The 21,006-nt window shown below is 30.6% G+C and overlaps 1 protein-coding gene and 1 pseudogene across 2 annotated transcripts in view; one reads left to right on the forward strand and one right to left on the reverse strand.

The window, feature by feature from the left end:
* Positions 1 to 21,006, forward strand: part of LOC128166909 (splicing regulatory glutamine/lysine-rich protein 1-like) — a 75,082-nt gene that overhangs the window by 1,799 nt on the left and 52,277 nt on the right. The window lies entirely within an intron of this gene.
* LOC128166906 (serine/threonine-protein kinase Nek3-like) lies at positions 1,818 to 20,351 on the reverse strand (annotated as a pseudogene).

A 21,006-nucleotide genomic window follows, 5' to 3' on the forward strand; every position in this document is an offset into this window, starting at 1 on the left:
TGTTGGTGTATTACTGTAGATTCCTAATTTACGCGAGTAATTAATACTGCGCTTCAACGGTTTTGCATCAAATCGCGAAAATATAAAATCGCGAACGATTACATGGGAGAAAAGAAAAAGTGGCAACATGCCTATTTTCATTTGCTAAATGTCTGTTTGAGGCAAACAAAACATTCCCATGAAGATTTTAAAAAAGATATGCTGGTTATTTCCAAAGAGTCAGTATCAATTATACCGGAAGCGGTAAAAGCAAAGTTGCTTTACGTTGGAGTTGATGTTTAAGCAGGAAATATTAAAATTTGAGAACGTTATCGCTTTGTTACTTCTTTTTGGTAAAATGATTATGAATTTAAGAAAAAAGGAGCAATAACTTACAAAGGCATTTCTAATAATCAACCAAAATTTGAGTGTCAATCGTCGTGTTATAAACGAGATACAGAGCTCACAATTCCTTGTTATGTAAACAAAGCTTAAGTAATGGTTTTGTTTACGTTTTGAATGCTGAAGTGAAATTTCAGTTTTAGACCTAAATTGAATGTGATAAACGCTGGAAACTGTTTATTTACGCTTAATACGAATTAGAAGAGAGATAAATCAGCTTGAAAAGGAACTTTGTACATAAAAACAGGGCACGAGCCTTGTTTACTTTACAGAAGATTGTGAGCTTATATCTCCAAGACTGACATTCAAATTTTGGTTGATCAACCAAAATTTGAATGTCAGAGCATTTCTAAAGCATTGTATACAATAAAAATATTAAAATAAAAGACCAAAATCGTTACCATGCCCCTTTAAAGTGATACTTGTTATAAGGAGGTGTTTTTTTCACTAATTATCTTGTATTTATGGATTAAATATTTTTACGTTTTCATTAATGATGTTGTGCTTTCGTAGTTTTCAGTTGCCAGCTATATGTATATTACATTTAAATTCTTTTTCAACCTTTTTATAATTGTGTATTTAGCAACAAAAGAGAAAAATGTTTTACTGTGAATTTCTTTATCATTTATATCATGAATAAGAACATAAATATTATGAAATATGTACATGAAAAAGAATTTAAAAAAAGTATAGTTTTCTTCAATAAGTACAAAAAATTGGTCAAAGTAATGTTTTAAAACCACACCTTTTCAAATTTAAAAAAAATGGGGAAAAAAGAATTGCAGAACTAGTAACTAATAAAAAAAATATCATTTTATTGTGTTCTTAGCATAATTTTTTTGACAAATCATATGTATCTACAGAATAAATTTTTAAGTTAATACTTTTTAAAGCGCTAAGCATAGCTCAGCGCTTTATTGTCGTTAGACTTCTATTTCCGGTGCAAGGAATAACTGCCCTCTATGAGCAGAAATATACATCATTTAAACTGGTGAGAGGTATAGGGAACCAGTTATCTGGGTGGCGGAAATGGCCGAGTAGATACGATTGGTTTGCGGGGCTTACGTATATCAGCACGGGATGCTACGCAGTGATGAAAAAATAAAGTGCGTATTCAGAAGCTAAAATATAGAAAAATAAAATCGATTCTTTGCAAGAAAATGTCAAAAACTGTTCAAAAGGTATAATTTGTGATTTTAACATATCTTTTTTCAGGCAAGTATCCATATACAAGTCGTGTTCAGCTTTAATTCACATCATCTTAAGAAAGTAACATATATTTAAAAAATCTGGCCTTCGATACTTTAAATTGATATTCATTAAACATAAACCAAAATTTCAATAAGGCTCATTTCCGCCTACGCTTGCACACAGTAAATTTTCTTAGAACCAAGCTAGGTTAGCGCTTTTCAGTACTTTCAGTACTTTGATTGAAATTAGGTTTTCCTAATAATATAAGCATGGAATGATATATTATTATAAATTAATCATAGTTTAAGACATGACAATCGAAACTGATAACTTCATAATAAGGAACAATAGATATGCATGATTGCTCAACACAGACAAATATATGGATATCATTTTCAGCACCAGTTTAGCTTCACAACAAAGCCAATTTATACAAAAAGATTGAGGACAATTCTTGAACAATCACAAATTTCTTGGTTTATGAAAAAGAAACCAAGATATCTAATTATTTAAAAACGTCTTTTAAGTCCTACAAAAACTTTTCATGATAGACCTTTAGAACGCAGGCATGAAAAGAATGGACACTTTTTGTACACTCATGTAGTTAACATACATGTATCACCAAATTTTAGGGATAACCACAAAGACAATTCCCTAAGCCTCATTCAAATGATAGATCCTGGACATGCCTTGAGAAACCAAATGCTAGTACATGTAACTTCCCTTTGTAGCCCAGAAATCGATCAATCAAATACCCCGTTTATGCCTTTTACTACATATCTATCATACTTTTACATCAGACAGGGGTGGATTTGTTATTCTCTGAATATCTCCCTTTGACTGGACCTTTTCCTTCCTCTCTACCCATTTCTCCATCTTCCTCTTCCATTAAATTGTCCCTCACTCTGGTTAAAACCTCTCCAAGTAGATTTTGCCCCCTCAATGTATTTTTATTCCAGGCCCTGTGGTCTTCCTTGGCCAATCCTTTACCCCAGTTTCTGTCCATTGGGCTAGCTTCTACCAGTGTTCTAGGAAATGTTCTGAGCAAACATTCCTTCAACTCTTCATTTTGCGAAAACTTTGAAGAAAAAAAAGACAATATAAGAAATTATACAATGGGAATTATTGCACAATGCTTCATTAAAATTTGCAATGGTATAGCTAGGATTTTCATCCCAATCATGTGTTTTCTATCCCCTCAATAAGGCTTAACGGAAGGTTTAATAAAGACCATATACTAACAATAATCATGGGAGATCCTATATTTAGTTCCTTCAACTATACAGTCCATTTTAATGTTAGCATTGAATTGATAATAAAACAAATAAAACAGAAATATGAGAGTTCTTTACTGATTATGTTAATTTCTTAATTTTTCAAATAAAGGTAAGAGTGTTTTGTGTTAAATACCTTTGTTACAACGCACTTTGAAAAAAAAATTCAAAGTGCGTTAATTTTGGGACCAAGTCAACGCACTTTGAAAAAAAAACCCCAAAGTGTTGTCGATATTAACGCACTTTGAAAAAAAAATATGTTCAGGATTTAGTCGAAATGATGTATAATTTTATATACAATAAATGATTGTTTTAACCTTGTTTAGCTAAATGGATATATTTAAAAAAGAAACCAATACATTCTCAGCTAACTTGATCAACAGTTTTTCGATTAGAATTTTTTTCTTTTCTCATAAGCTTACGTACTTTGACAATTTACATAAAGAAAAACTCAGGTGATTTGAATTATTCAAATATGACAAACTGCATCACAACTGCGTTTTCCTTTTTTGTGTATGCAGCAAATTCACTTCTTATCTGGTAATTGGGCTATGCAAGAGACGATAATGATTTTATTTATCTATTGATAATGGAGATACAGTAATGTTTATTATATTTCAACTGGCTTCAATTGCATGTGTTTATAAACAAACATGATGTGAAAAAAGGATACGTAACAATGTAGTTATGGTTATCAAAAAACAATATGATCTTTTCCAGGACCAGTGCGAGAGAAAACAAGAGGCCCATGGGGCCACATCGCTCACCTGAGCAACAATGGGCGTTCAAAAGATATTGTGCCATATGGTCCCTCGGTAGAAAAACAAAAAATAAATATTGTAAAGTATTCGAATTTTACACTTTTTTGTATACATGTAATCTTTGACATTGTACCTTCATGAAATACTATTTTTTACCAGAATAAGAAATTTCTACGCAAGATATAAATCTAAACATTTGGTAGAGGTATACTGTTAAGTTGTTAATTTCCAAATCCCTATATTTTCGTTCTGCCCCCCCCCCCCCCCACTTTGTAAAGCGATCAAAATATATGAGAGCATATAGGTACATTTTTTTCATCAACTACTCAGTACTTATTAGTTATTGTATTAAAAAAAAATAATAGTTATTGTTTTTTATTTTAAAAACCCTACATGTATAGATGTGAAGAAGAAAATTGTACCTCAATGTGCTCAATTCATCAAATTAAAAACATTCAAAAATTTTATTTGTCTTCTCCATTATAATTAAATGACTGTTATTTACTTCGCGTAAAACCAGGATAATTTTCCGCTGTGATATTCTTAGGAATAGCGATAATTACTTTATCCCCGCAACAGAAATGTGTCAGAAATATGGAAACTGTTTTAAAGATGTCGTTTTTATTTACTCGTGTCTGAAAAACTATCAAAATTGATGTAGATTTCACATTATTTATTGTATAAAGAGAGGGCCCCAGAGAGTAGATATATACAGAATACTGTGGAATCATTAAATTTCATGGGGGCCAATTTTCGTGGATGACTTAAATTTTACAGGTTCGTGGGGACGTAATTTTGTGTATTCATATATATCTACAAAAGGGAATATGACTTTATTACCCTAATTCATCAATTCGTGAAGGATGTTATTTCGTGGATGAGAGGTACCCACGAATTCCACGAAAAATAAGCCACCACGAAATCTAATGATTTCACAGTATCATTCTTTTATTTTGTTTGTACAAGTATTTAACATACTCTAATTCATAGAGATTGTCTAATGTTCAACCAAAATTTCAGCGTCAATTGTAGAATTATAAGCAAGATACAGAGCTCACAGTTCGCCTAGGTTTGATTCATATTTTGTTCACGAGTTTATTACATTCAGCTTATGATTTTTAACTTGGTATTTCCTATTCAGCATTTAAAATGGAAAAAAAGAATGGCCTAAGATTTTATATTCTTTTATTCACTCCAGACCAGTTCACTGGTGTTTGAGGTTCAAAATCAGTTTATACAAATGTACACAAACACAGTGAAGGATCACATGTACAGTAGGAGTAATAATGACGAAAAAATGTTAAGTTTACAATACAATAAGATGTTAAAGTTGGTTTCTGAACGAACAGACTTTGAAAATTGTCTTAATAAATATTGACAAATTTTTTACTTTCTTAATCTTTAGTTTTTAAGATCTGTGTACAAACATAGAATTGTGAGCAAATCTCTGTATCTTGCTTATAATTTGAAGCTTAACACTCAAATATGGTTAGTAAATAGAAATTGAAAACAATTAAACACAAGAAACATTCACTATAACAAATAAAGAACACAATTTATTTTTTCGAAATGAATCATATATATACATGTATATACCTACATATTTCCGTCAGCAATGTCAAACTTTATTTAAACTGAATAAACTCGAGAAAATGCCGAGCATCGCAACAAAACCTATTGCATTAATCTACCATTACGCAAAAGATAATGCCGATCGAATTACCGATAGAATGAATTGTATTTCATTATTTTTTGATACATCAGATTTTGCTTAATTTGCGCAGGTAAACAGTTAACTGTTTGATTTACCAAAGTCTCTATTTGATTTGATACGTAAAAATCACGAAATAATACAGACGATAGTTCCCAGGTTACAAGCAGAAATAATGAAAACGAAACGAAAATCGGAACAAGCTAACACCAACGTCATGTGTGAAAACTGTCAACGCATTGAAATATTTAGCCTCAATTTACTTCACAAAATCGGCAACAATATATTTTGCATGTTTCAAAAATTTCACTTCATACGCGGACTGTTGCACAACAAGCAAATTCATCATAGTCAGATCGACCCTTTTTCGTATAATGTCATGGCTGCTTTAAACAAAGAACCTCGTTTTAGAAGTATGGAATACGAGTCTTGGTAAAATGGGTCTGCAAACCCGGGCCGTGGCAAAATAAAAGCCAAGGCAGATCGACAATCGTCAATTCCAAATACGCATTATTTTGCAGCAATATTTACAGCGAATACAAAATTACTAGTCCATCAAATATCCTGAAATTTTAATGAGATTGGCAGATTAATAACTGCCAATCTTTGTTTTGCCCAGACCACGTCTTGCTTACCCATTTTACCGGATGCCGGATTACCGGATGCCGAACCCGAAGCTATTAAACTGATTGAAACACGCATTTCCTTTATTATTATTTTCGTAATAACTCAGATTTGAAACAGAATTAGCACTTAATTTTTGCAATTTATATTTTCCTTCCCATAAGGATAATTTATGCTAAACTACGTTGAATTGGAATCAGTAGAAGAAGATTTTTAAAAATGCACCCCCCTTTTTCTACAGTTTCAAGGTTTTCTCCGCTTTGAATACAGATCGGACTTTTATTTTTGCAATATATATTCGCCCTCACATAAGGATGCTTTGTGCCAAATTTGGTTGAAATTGGATAAGCGGATTTAGAGAAGAAGTTCAAAATGTAAAAAGTTTACAGACGGACAGACAGACAGACGGACAGACAGACGGACGGACGGACAGACGGACGACGGACAAAATGTGATCAGAATAGCTCACTTGCTCTTTCAGCTCAGGTGAGCTAAAAACCAAAACCCTAATGCTTATTTTGAAATTTATAATAATTTCATGTTTGTTAATGTACATGTAATTTTTTTTATAATGAAGTGATTTATTTGATTAGAATTTGAAAAGAGGGTTTATGTTGGAACACTTATAGATTCTTAAATATACCATTGGAGAAATTATCATTTGACCAGCTCGTTTTTTCAATATCACTACTTAATTTACAACAAAGTGTATTTTTTTCCGATCTTAAACCTTTAATCCAAGTTGCTGAATATCATACATGTATATGTTTTGATAGGAAAAAGAAGAGTAGGAGACCTTCCTATAATCAATAAATGATATACTGGTAATTGACCCGTTTCTTTGGTTAACCCCCACCCCCATTCCCGTTCTCAAAGACGGTAAATTAGATTCATTAAGTGTTAACAAATCATCAAACTATCAACAAATTCCAGAATTTGTGATTTATACATATTTTTTAAAAGTGCGTTAAGTGTCTTGATACTAAAAAATGGTGATGTACCTTCCTAACGCACTTTGAAAAAACATTTCAATGTGGGTTAGCTTGGTCCAAAATTTAACGCACTTTGAATTTTTAAAACTTTTTCAAAGTGCATTGCCACATACCTTTCCGATGTTTCCTTTTTCAACAAAATCCTCACAACATATATCCCAAATTTTTTTATCGAAGTTCTTAACATATCGTCCTTGTTGCTTCATCTCACGCGGGTCATCTAGTGCCATGATTCTTTCTGCCCTCCTCATATCACCCATTAATACTGCAAAATAGATAAACGAAAATTTCCAAATATCAGTTATTCACAAAATTTTGAAAGTGATATGATGACAAACATTCCTTTAGTTCTTTTCTTTATCATAAAAGAAACACATACACAGTACCGGTTTTATAAGTTTATAAAAACTTCATTGTGATATGAAGTTGGTTGGTCATACGTATAATCAAATTTTCCACATCTGCTGCCGCCCCAAGGGCCATTACTAAATTTTAGTGTTTGTATTTGTTAAACGAGTTTGACTGTATATAAAAAAAGAGAATTTAAATAAAAATACTTAATATACAAATAGAGGCATTTAAGAAACCTCATACCTGCTTTCTGATGCATCCTGTACTGTTCTGCACAATTGTAGGTTTTTCCATCAATCTCAAACTTACATGGGTACCACTGACTGAAGACAGACCTATTCCCCCAAAAGTATTCATATTTGTCTCTCTCATCCGTTAATCTCTTCACCTTCTCATCCAATTCTTTTCGATCAATCTCTTCAAATTCTTGTTGTACATGTACACCGTCTTCCTTCTGCCCTAGTATATCAAACCGATATATTGTGGATAAAGTAATGAAAATCTGAATCTTATAAAATTAACGTCAGTCACTACAATTGCCTTTCAGGGTTCAGAAGACTCTTTTCTGTGAGATGTTGAAAAAAGAAAACAAATTATCTGTGAGTCAATGGTCACTAGTCAAAACCCCGCTCTGATGGGAATATTTTTAAAATAGTAAGCAAAGTCAACATTTAACAGGAAGCTGACATTCGATTGGTACTTGGTACAAAAATGGATCCCAACGTATGACCATGTATGTTTTTCAAAGTTTGAAAACTTCTCAACATTTTTTACAATTAGCTTTGAAAGAAACGTCTTAAAGTACCACGGTTGTGCAATATTTTGATGAATTTTTGCTTGCTGGTAGTTCACAAAAATGTTCACAGTTAATGGTTGATTTTCTCGAAAGGACTGCGAACGCCAACGCCCGTTTTCCGTCTACTTTTTACATTAAAAAATATTTCTAAATTTCTGTCAGATATTCAAATAGAAAGTTATCTACCAAAAATTATAACCAATTCCTAATTGATTTATATTAAAAAAAAATGTGTAGTCAAATATTTATTTTTTAAACTAACGTTTCATTAAAGAAATGTTTAGACCCCCTGTAAGCAGGTCTAAAAATTTCTTTAATGAAATCAGTCTCTTTGAGTAAGGAAAATATTTTTAGCGGCCGATATATGCATAAAAACTAAAAATGTTTACGTTAGATATTAAAGTAAATTTTCATTTCAATTAATATTTGTTAATTAATTTTTGAAACGTTACAATGCAGAATGCATTATTGGAATGTATTTTGGTCTGTAGACATATCCCCCCCCCCCCCCCTCCGTGAAACAAAAAACCATTTGTTATGAATACGCTTAATAAAAAATTATTAAACCCTTTCAAAGGATTTTTTTTACGGGGGAGGAGATATTTTTTAAAATCGTTTTCCTTTAGTTTCTATTATGATATTAGCTATTTCAGCCTAAAATTGATTGTTGTGTGTGTCCAACAGCCACCGTGCGTGCTTACGGGAAGCGTACGTCCTTTCAAAATCGTAAAATGCACTTGCGCGTCTCGCAAGATTTTCATTATAATTCGCCCATAGACCACCCATAGACGTACGACCATTTGTGACAAAGGTTTTAAGTTGTTTGCTGATTGAGGATTTTCACAAGTAGTGCTCATTTTAGAATATTTATATGAACAGTTTAAATTTAGAAAGATTTGACCCCAAGAAGTGTACGTCCCAGTGTACACCTCGTGGAAATTACCTTTATACCTACACATATCTTTATATAACTTAAGCAGCCATGACCATTATCGCCAAAAAAATTTATCTCAAGTAATGTTGTATTGTTTGTTACTCTGAAACTTTATATTTTAATTTCATCTGCAATAAATCATCACCATTATTCGTAAACTGACGTTGTGCACTTATTAATTAATGTTTTGTCCAACTTTTTCTAAACTAAACGGACCATGATTGCTTGTGTTTATGATAGGGTCCGTGCATTGAGATGTTTTTCAATTATAACCTACGATAGGTCAATCTATTTGTCATGGACACTTAACGCGCTGCTTTCCCCGTGTAGCCTACAGTGCGACTGGGAAGTCTATCATATTGAAGTCATTTTGCGTCTGACCACACCAGCTAGTAGATAATTACAAACTTGTATAATATTTTTTTTAATTGTTTAGATGCCAAAGATTACATCTTTTAAAAGAAACTTACTCGAAATGCTATTCTGTCCGTCTGATCCTGCAATACCTCCCTGGGCAATCGTACATAAAAATAGCATAAAATATTTCAGCATTATGCTTTCAGTCATTAATTAATCATAAAATATAATCATTAAATTTGTCTAGAATATCAATGCTATTTTATTTGTTAAACACTTTTTGTAATACTGAAATATACTGAAATATAACTCTTTAATTTTTTAAACATGTATCCAAAAATATGTGAGCAAAATATCTTACCATCACACTCCTCTTAAAAGATGTGAACAAAGATCTGATCATCGTGAAAGTGAAGGATAGTAGTTTGAAAGTAGATCGAGCTTTGTCATCTGTTATTGTGTTCTCAAAATAATGTACATGCTCTAAACTAGTTTCTGAACCGTTGAATTTATCTGATGTGTGGGCCTCAAATAATTCAGAATTTGCAACGGTTAATCTACAAGATGGATAATTGTCATATTCTCTGTTGGCTTTGAAGTTGATTTTCAATGTGTTGTCGCTAATTGTCTTGTTCATTTCTTCGTAAGTAGATAAATCCCCACGCGTTGTTTTTTCATTGCGTAAGACATGTTGTACCTAGAAATTCAAGAATTGGTAAAAATACCGAGATTTTATGATCCTTATTTGTAAAATAAGTATATCGTAAAAAATAATCAAGAATCGATTCGATGTATTACTTTTACGGTACTGTGATTCTTAAAAAGGTCATCCTGCAACAACTCTGATGCTGAGGGTCGTCTGTCTGTCTCTCTACACATCATCCTCTCTATGATCTCAATCAGCTCTGAACTGTACCCCTCGGGAAATGGAGGTAACTATGATAAGTAGTTTTTTCAAAGTATTCTAAACATATTATTAAAAATGAAGATAATGACGTTGAACAGGAACATTATGTTCCGTGTTAACTGGGGATGTTTTAAGGTGCTCTCGTTGTTATTCATAAAATTGTCTGAAGGACTTAAATAAATGTCTTAGGGCCAGTACACACGGTAAGGCATGCCTTACAAGTCTAAAACTTACGTTTTTGCGAGCCTTACATCTGCAGTATCTACACGCTTACGTTTCTAAAGCTTAAGTTTATATTCTTTTTAACAAGGATCATATAAAATATTGAGAATGGCATTTGTCCTTCTCATAAATTTTTTTAACATCCTCGAAATCATGTGTCAAACGAATTTTAATCAAACCTGACCGTATCTTTATGTAAAAAAAAATTACGCATTATCTTTCAATTGAAATATAAATGAATTTTAAAAAAAAAGGGGGGGGGGGAAGAGCTTAAATAAAAAAGCTGTTCATAATCGATTTCATTACCATCTATAACTTACATTTTCCTGGACGTTACCTGATCATTAGCAATTTTCAAAAATAGTTGCTGTTGCAAGTAGGCATCAAACGACCGTCTTAGTGTGATCATCTCATATACACATACATTGCCCAAATGTCACTCTGCAAGTGATTACAAAGTTTTAGAAAGAACAGATCTTGGAAAGAGTTGGAGCTTCTTTTTAGTTTTTGATTTTCGACGAATGTATATAAACTAGCATTTAACATTCGGTAAGTTGTTAAATCTCATGATTGTTTAGATGATATCTTTTACTAGTGTTAAATTCTTTCTCTTTTTTTTTTAAGTATAAAAATATTTAACTAAACAGTATCAGAAAGTGAGAAGTCAAGCGTTTAAAAAATGATTATCCTTTGAAGAGAAATAATTGACTCCTCATGTAAAAAGATTAAGTCTAGATCTGTTAAGCAGACGTCAATTCTTTTTATTGTACATTGTATATCACGTCCATATTTTCACGTAAAATATCCATCAACGGGGCTTTCGTGTTATTGGGTGAACGATCTTATAATGTGTTTACTATTTTAGTTGCTTTCTATTGTACACGTAAAAATCTTCTTTACTAAAACTGCGTTGCTAAATTTTTCGTTTAATGATATCAAAAAAATGAATTAAACTACTCTATAGATTTTTCCGTTGTCTCTAAAAATAAATATACTGTTAATTATTCGAATACGACAAAATATTTCGAAGTGGTTAGCTTTTGAACATGAACTCAATCTCGAGGTAATTATACCAACTTTATGTCTCCTTTGATTAAAAAAAGTCCTAAAAATTGCTGAAACAATTTTTCATCTAAAAGTTAAAATTCACATAAAATGAATAATCATATTTCTATTATGTATTTTATGATAATGTATACTATGTATCACATGCATATCTATAATTTTGTTATACCTAGATAGCACAATATAAAGAACAATTAAAAAATTACCATTGGTAATCGATGTTAAGTGAGTTTATATGGGATTTATTATGAAATTCACATTCTTACATTGACTTCGTAAACTTTGTAAACTTTAAACTTTAAAACTTAAAAAATATAATACACTCAAGAATATATCGAACTACGCTGGCAAAAATTGACAGATAAAGCGCGTGTGTACCTTAGAGTTGTATGGTTGACAATCAAGGATTTCAGGACTTATGTAGTGAGGACTACCGCAAAAGGTTGAGGCTTTCTGAAAGGAACTCTCTAACACTCTACAATTAAGAGTAAACAGTTTTCAAACGACTTTATGTTTGATTAATATTGTGCTATAGTTATAATGCTAAATTATAAATTACATTTGACCGTACGGCGCAAAACGTTTGTTATTTTTTAATGGTAACGGAAACTGTGTAACTCTAAATATATCTTCAATTCTTTAAAGCATTTTGTATGATAATCGTATCGTTCTCTAGATTTTTTAAACTTAAAAAAACTTTGAAATATATCATAAGCTTAAACATATCAACGTTTATGGGTTATATGGTTTTTGGGTCACATTGCTCACCTAAGCAACAATGTCAATTTGTGACCCGAGTAGTTATCGCGTAATCATCAATGTTCAACTGGCTCAGTATCTGTAGATACTACTTAACATCATTCCAATTACGTAATAAGATGGGTTTCTTTTAACAAACAAATCATCACATGCTAGTAATTTTTAGACGACCATCTATAAACATGATAATTGCCAAGCAAACTATACCTCAGTCTGTAAGAAAAAATGTTTTTGTTGTTGTTTCATGTTAATACACCATCTCAATTTAACTCATTTTTTTTATAAAGCGATGTCATAAAATGTTGCTTGTGCATAAAATAAGTGGTAAATACTTGATCGCTATATATTAATCTTATAAAGTCAAATGATATATTTTGTAACAGAACTGTAAAATAACCATCACTCGTGCAAATACAGCTGAACAAAGACCTGAATGGTGAAAATCTGATATACTAGTGTGAATACACTTCTTGGTAATGCTTACAAAATTATAAATATAGTTTCTTAAAACTTTTAAAAGTTTATAAATTTGCTCACGGAGTAGTCTAATTTATATCTTATTCAAGATTATTCTAACATCCCGTAAATTGCTTTTCGGTACCATAATCTTTTTTTATTAGGTATCCTTATATATATTTATATATATATTTATATATATATATATATATATATATATATATATATATATATATATATATATATATATATATATATATATATAACAAATTACTAAATTGTGGTCGTCATCAATAACCATATTCATAGATATAAATTTAAATTCAAATCATAGTTCAATTTCAAGTATAAGTATATAGTACGTATATGGAAACATCATTGCGCCACAATGATTCATATAAGAAAAAACATATAATACCGTAACACAAATGTTTCGTATACGAAAACATAATTACAAAAACAAACGAGCATTTTAAAAGAGTGTTACATTCTGTTTATGTAGTAAAATGGTTTACTTACACATTTTGAATGATTGACCAAAATTTGAATGTTATAATTTAAGTTATAAGAGAGATACAGAGGTAAGAATGCATCGTTATGTTAACAAAGCTCGAGACTTATATTTGTATACAAATGATTTAAAGTATGGAATTGCCATTTCTTTAAAAAAATAACTCGTAAGAAACAAAGCCAATTTGTTCAAAGTGTTTATAAAATATATTATGGATAGAAAAAAGCGACAATTAATTGAAACTTATACCAATAAAACACATATCTTTTTCCACAAACCGGTGTTTGCCACCTATTTTTTTTGCCCCATCTGAATATATATTTTTATGCATATATTTTTATGCTTCATCATACCATTCTATAAATAAGAGTATAATTTAATTTGTTATTTATATCCTGCACTTTATATGTATTACCTTGCACCTTATGGAGAAGGCTTATATAGGCATGCTGCCTAATCCATTTGTAAAAATTTATATTTGAATAATAAAATATGTTAAATTCAAAAATTAAACAATAACAAGGCTCGAGCTTTGTTTACAAAACAATGAGTTCCAAACTCTGAACCTAGCTTATAACTCAATATCTGACATTCAAATTTTGATAAAGCATTAAAAATACTCATGCTATCCATTCTAAACATTAAAAATGAAAAAAAGATTATAATTTTGAGCTAAAACCGTGTCCAAGTCAATTTATATCAAAATTTAAGCACTCGCTTGCCGCTTTCCGTTCTACATTTACACCCTCAAAAATAAGGTTTTCGCGTTTCAATTTCGTTACAATCTTTGCATTTAGCAGAGGTATTTTTATTCTATTTGCTCACTAAAAGGTTATTACATGAAAGATTGTTAAATAATTTCTAATTAAACTCTAATAAGGTTTTATCTATAGTATTATTAATTTTTTGTATGTATATTGATTTCTATACATTTTTGTTTTCCAACTTAAATTCTCTTTCTTATTTAAAGGGAGCAAAACACGATTTTAGATCAAAATTTTATTTATTTGTAGATATAAAATGGTTAACATGCACATTTTGAATGACTGACCAAAATTTGAATGTTATAGATAAAGTTATAAGAGAGATACAGAGGTAAGAATGCATCGTTATATTAACAAAGCTCTAGTCTAATTGTTTACAAATAATGTAAAGCATGGAATCACCATTTCTTTGACAAAATAACTCGTAAGAAACAAAGCCAATTTGTTCAAAGTGTTTATAAAATAATTTATCAATAGAAGAAAGAAACATTTGATTGAAACTAGTAACAATTAAACACATATGTGAATAGTAACAAGGCTCGAGCTTTGTTTACATAACAAAGAATTCCAAACTCTGTATCTTGCTTATAACTCAATATCTGACTTTCAAATTTTAATAAAGCATTAGAAATACCCATATTAACCATTCTACCCATTAAAAATAGAAAGATAAAATTTAAAATTTTGAGCTCAACTCGTGTCCCAGTCCCTTTGAATTGAGTACATGGTGCTTGAAGTTTATGTGTTATCAATCTTGAATTATAAGTCTTGGTTGTGTTGATGAGAAGTCATTGGTATTTGATTTGTTTGTATAAATGAGATTTAAAAAAAAAAAATTATATTCACAAATCTATATTCACAAAACCATTTTTATTTTTTGCGCAATGTATCGAATATATCAGACGAACATTTTATAGTTCAACTCTGGAGAGTTATTAATTATACTATAATCATCAATTACCGTCTCATTTTTATTCCTTTAGATATTCGATATCGATTTTTGTAGGCTTATAGAAACTTTTTTAAAAAGTGTTTGATATTGTGTTTTGTACTGAGTAAACGTGGAATCCACATAACCTCTAGGGCCGTAAGGTTAGATTCTATATCGACAAGGCCTATTCCTCCCTCATGTACATGTACTTAACCTATGATCGTATTTCTTTTGGTCCTATCTGTTTTATTCCACATGAAATTAAATATAAACCTTTTGATATCTTTGATATTATAAATATCATTGTCGGGTATTTCTAAAATGTTTGACACAAAAATAAGTTTAGAGATTGCTAATGTGTTTATTATTGTGCATTTTCCAAATACATGTATTCATTGTTATTTTTATTATTTTCAAAGATTCAAATAACGTTTCTATTTTATGAAAGATTTTCAACCAGTTTTTGTAGTAACACTCGATTTTACCAAATCAATCATCATTACATCATTACCAGTGTGTATGCCTAAGCATTTAACTGAAAGGTTCGTTACATGTATTCCTTCGACATTGTTGCATTCATTTGATTTAAAGAGTATTGTTTAATGTTTAATCACCTCATAATATTCAAAGAATGATAATAGTAATAATAAATTATTCTAAATGTATTATTATGTTACCGAGCAGAAAGGAGGCAGTTGATGGTTTCAGTCAATTTATTATTAGATAAATAAAGGCACTGCCACAAGATGCAGCAGATATCGTAATCTCTTGATTGACCATCGATGTATTCATTTGGTTTTAAAGAGTAATGTTTAATGTTTAATCACCTCATAATATTCAAAGAATGATTCCTTATTCCTTAAATGATTATAGTTAAGTTGCTTTAAGATTTCTTACCACTGATATTTATATATTATTTTCAGAAATTGTACGATTAAATGTCAAAATAACACGGTAGTGGTCATTGATGAACTTATTAGACTATGCATCACAAAATCGATTCGTAGTGTTTTCACAGACAAGGACACTGGAAATTGCAAATATTGATAATTAATGCAGTATTTAGAAATTGGTATTTTACACAAAGAATTAATAACAACTAACTAATCTAATCACCTGTCATGTATTTTAAAATAATAAGATTACCACGGATGCTATTTATTATTCAGTGCTACACTATGACACCTATTTTGGCCGTTGCTGTCCCCTGCAGATCTTTTTTAAATTCTAATTTAAATTATAAAATTTAGAAGAAAAAAAAACCACCATTTTCTCAGTTTTAAAAAGAGCTGTCTTCCTTTTAAAAAGGATCAGCTTCTTTAATTAAATATTTTGTTTTACCTTCAAGCACGTAGCATCGGGGGGTGGGGAGGGGACCCCCCCCCCCCCCCCGCCCACACTTTTTTTGAAGCAACAAATTTTCTTAAATTTACATATAAAAAATTGAATTATCATGGAGTTGCCCCCCACTTTTTTGGGATCAGCTTCTTTAATTAAATATTTTGTTTTACCTTCAAGCACGTAGCATCGGGGGGTGGGGAGGGGACCCCCCCCCCGCCCACACTTTTTTTGAAGCAACAAATTTTCTTAAATTTACATATAAAAAATTGAATTATCATGGACTTGCCCCCCACTTTTTTGGGAGTATGTAAAAAATTGTTATGAAAATAAGAAAACAGGAGTGAAATTGAAGTTATGGATATATTACGCCAGAGTCAAAAGTGTAAAAAGTATAAGATAGACAGATAGCCGAACGAAAGGGCAGATGACAGACTGATGGTATGATAAGTTCAATAAAACGTTCGATTGAGGTGAGCTAAAAAGAAGCATCTGATATAAAAATACGGTATTTGTACCAGTGTTTTCTAAATGTTAACATACTTGGCCAAGCCGAGATCTCCCAGCTTGACTGTCATTTCTTTACCGGTCAAGAATATATTCTGAGTCTTTATATCCCGATGAAGTACATTTCTGCCATGCAAGTACTGTTATAAAAAGATAAGATAAGCAAATAAACAATTAATTTATGCATCATGATATGTTTGTGAAATCGCAAGTGTAGTTTCATAAATAAAGAACTGGCTCCATAAACAGATTAGAATGACGGCTGAACACAATTTTTCAGATCTGGTTAAATAATAAAACCCAGAGATGCAAATACTAAAATTGATTTGGCCATGTTTTTCTACAGAAAGCAAGCAACATCTTGCTTTATAATGGCAGCTTTGCTTTGATTCTTTTAAAACACAGTTGTAACTTACAATAACTAATTTTTATACACAGTCTAATAAAGTCCGATTCATGGACAAAAAAGAGATAGGTAGGAGGAAGAGGGATTAAATATACTACTATACCGTTAGATTACCTCTAGAGCACTGCAGATTTGTCTAAACCACTCAACAATTCGTCGTTCTTCTAATAAATTTCCTTCTTTTTTATTTAAAAATTCTTCTAAATTTCCCTGATCACAGAATTCTATACACAGTGTCTCGTTCTCTTGAAATGTCGTCACAGCTTGCAGAATATTCTGGTGCTGTAGAGTTAGCAACAAATTGGCCTCTTCTTCTGACATCTTACATACATCCTGTGGTAAGCTTTCCAGGTCTATCACTTTCATGGCAAACTGGAGTAATCAAACCCATCTGGCTCATTTATTCAAAATGAAACTTTAAGAATATTTCAAGAGAGACAGACTATGTATTTCTTATTTTTAGTATTGATTTAGCTAATATTTTGAGACGACAATGATGTTAAGTCATCGTTAATGCAGAATGCTCGCTTGTTTGTATTGGAGTACTTTACAAAACCAGGAATCAGGTTCTCCTGTTAAATATATTATATAGATATTTTTTTTATTTCAAAGAAAAGAGAAATTTTGTTATTTCATGAAAATGTGCATGTCACTTAACGAGCCAATATTTAAGGAATTAAAGATGAGGTTTATATATAATAAAATAAGCTTATTATATATAAATATATACAGGGGGATATGATTTTTTTTTCAGAATGTTTGTTTTATGTAATTTTGTGTAATGAATGTATACATTAGATTATAAATATGTCATTAAAAGATAATTTAAAGAAAAAAATGTGTAAATTATATTTTATATCAATGTTTTAGAACTGAAGACGTTACATACCGTTCAAAACTGAACGCTTTAAATATTTGTTTGGACTTTTCTATCGACTTATTTCCATAAATGTTTGCAGTTGTTTATGTTTTACATTATAGCAAATGAAACCATAACACGTTTCGATGTATTTAATGTTATTGTACTTTCGCGATAATAGCTAACCATAACTGTTGCAAGGCTTTCTAGATAATACTTATAATGTTAAAAGTACTGAAGCATGTAATAATAATAATGATAATAGTAATAATAAATTATTCTAAATGTATTATTATGTTACCGAGCAGAAAGGAGGCAGTTGATGGTTTCAGTCAATTTATTATTAGATAAATAAAGGCACTGCCACAAGATGCAGCAGATATCGTAATCTCTTGATTGACCATCGATGTTGAAAATGGAGTACTGCTTAATTGTACTTAGTTTGAAGGGTTACTTATACTAAAAAGAGAATCAAATTTATTGGATAATGAAAATAAGAAAGACCAATCAAATTAGAGAACCAATGAAACACGAAAGACTTTACTCAGCCAAATCAATCCAGTTGCGCAGTGTAACTGGCGGTTATTTAAATTTAACAAAACGGATAATGAAAATAGATAAATCCAATAAATACATATAGAAATACATTCGATACTTTCACATATGTACATCTGATAAAAAAATATATTATTTTTAACGTTATTTTTTATATTACATATCTTGATACACATATTTTGGATACGTTGTCAGTGTAAAGTACGTTCATAGCAAAAGTCAGTATTTCTTGCAAAACATTAACGCCCACAAAAAGTCCCAAATACAGCAAGTGGTTATCAATTCAACAGAACCCCCCCCCCCAAAAAAAAAAAAACCCCGTATTTTTTTCATTCCTTCAATCAATCAGTTCATCCATTTAAATAACTATTTTACTGGTCAAGTAACGTTACCTTTTTTTGTCGTTCTTTCTTGTCAAAGCACAAATATACTTTGCCGAATCTTCCTCTTCCTATACATTTCTCCCGTTCAAAATTATAATTTTTGGCTTCCATCCAAAAATTTACAATGTCGTCATGCATACCTCCTTTGTACTTATCATTACGCCAAGTGTGTGGATTATTCCTTTTCTGTGGAAAAATATAATTTTAAAAAGCTGTATAAAACTCTGGTTCTAAGAGGCGTTTAATATTTTCTTAAAATAAGGTTTGAAATACGTAGATTTTAACTATCGAGATGTATATATTATGGTTATTGTCTTTATATAATTCACATTATTTATAATTTAACGGCACGATTTATTTTGATATCAACATTTAAACTTTTAATTTGCTGAAACGGAGATTAAAAATGTAGTCATTGATTGATTTTTTTTAATATCCTTATATTTAATAAAATAATGGTCTTAATAAATAACAACTTCTAAACGTATTTTGTTGTATATACTGAATACTGTTTGAAAACTAGCCGCACTTTATCCTACATATTTTAAATCATCAAATTTGGGCATGACTCATCGTGTGTGCATTTTAACTAGCAGTTGGTGTAACATTAATTTACCAATTTTAACTAACATTTGGTGTAACATCAATACAAATTTTAAATGCAAGTGTTACTATCTTATTTTTTTATTACAAGCACATCAAAGAACAAAAATATCGTATCATGGTACAGTATACTTCATAGATTGAAGAGTAAAGAAATATTCGCCCATTTATACTTCTTCAGTGTATCTATCAATGGTTCTTATACAATTGAAAACCTGATGTCATACCAAGTTTTAGAAAATCGATTTGTCCAGAAAATCATCTACAACGAATGAACCACATATATTACATAAGATGCATGGTTTCATGTATATATTCTTTGAGTCTCTATTTTCGTGGTTCACCTTCAACAATTTAAGAAGGACGGTCATTATCCATTATCAACAAACTTGCATCCCATCGAACCTTCGAAAAACTGACAATCCACAAAAATTGCCCCTAGGCAATAAAAATGATCCAATAGTATAATTACTTGATTTGTGAGACTGTAAGCAAAACAAAATTACTCAAAGAAACTTGGTTAGGAAGTGAATGAGAAAACAAAAGTAAATTTAATTTATGATTATCAAACTCTCACTCTAAAATATTTCGGCCAGTAAAAAGGTTTCTGTTGAATAATGTTCTTTGTAGAGCAATCATACGTAATGTACACTTATAATCAAATGAAAAATGTTTAAACAACCTACCGTTCTAGGCCTCAAACATTAGACATACGACGTCACTATGTTAGAAAATGTATCGTACACTAGGTATACGATAATCATATTTGGCTCGAGACCAGTTTAAACGTGTACATAAAGAAACTGATAAATGCAGGGACAAATTTATGACATTGATTTGACTGTCATATCAATGTTTCTTATTTTGTAATATTTACATTTTCCAGTGCCTCTGTCTGTGATAACACTACGAATCGATGTTGTACTATACAGTCCAATAAATTCAAATGACGTGTTGTTTATAAAACGCCATATTTCAATATTTTTGAGGTATTATCTGATATCAAAAAATAAATACTTGATATCAATAATTAGAACTATCGATATAAAAAAAAATTCAAAAAATCCAATTCTTGATATCATAAAATCATATGTATTTTCTGATATCACAAAATCGATTTTTTGATATTAGAAAATAAGACCTACATGCAATAACTAACAACTTAATGAATGCTCCCTGTGAGGCAACTTTAGTAATTCGTAAGAAATTGTATTTCAACCCTGAAGATGTCTGATAAGAATATAAAAGTATGCCTAATTTTAAACCTGATTTTATTTTGGAAAGTTCGTTTACATATACAATGATTAGTACTGCTTTCTATGCGATTGAAAGTGAACATTGAGACGATCCTTCAAGAAATGATGGCAT

Source organism: Crassostrea angulata, chromosome 10, assembly GCF_025612915.1.
Source record: "Crassostrea angulata isolate pt1a10 chromosome 10, ASM2561291v2, whole genome shotgun sequence".
Classification (NCBI taxonomy): Eukaryota; Metazoa; Mollusca; class Bivalvia; order Ostreida; family Ostreidae; genus Magallana; species Magallana angulata.